We start from the raw sequence: 380 nt of genomic DNA on the forward strand, positions 1-380 counted from the left end.
GAGGGAGAGAGAGAGAGAGAGAGAGAGAGGCGGGCAGCTATAACCGGCAACCACACGGTGGACATGATTATTTCAAAGGATCTGTTCCTCTTTGGCGACCAAGATTACCTGCGCCTTCCCAGCAACGAGAAGCGCCAGCAACGGGCAATGGGCCGACCGATCATCAATGCTCCCAGGTGAGTGGCCACACTGATCTCTTTTCACCGATGCTTCATCGGCTCTTCTCTTCTCAGCCGCAATTTTCCATCGGTCGTTTCACGTGGAAACGTTTGCCGATGGTGTTTGTTTGTTCGAAGTAATTAGATGAGTAATTTGCTCGTTGCTTTTGGAAGAATTAGCTTGTATTTTTGGGCGGGACATTTTTGGAGGGAAATTTGAAT

This window comes from Habropoda laboriosa, unplaced genomic scaffold (genome assembly GCF_001263275.1).
Source record: "Habropoda laboriosa isolate 0110345459 unplaced genomic scaffold, ASM126327v1 scaffold87, whole genome shotgun sequence".
Classification (NCBI taxonomy): Eukaryota; Metazoa; Arthropoda; class Insecta; order Hymenoptera; family Apidae; genus Habropoda; species Habropoda laboriosa.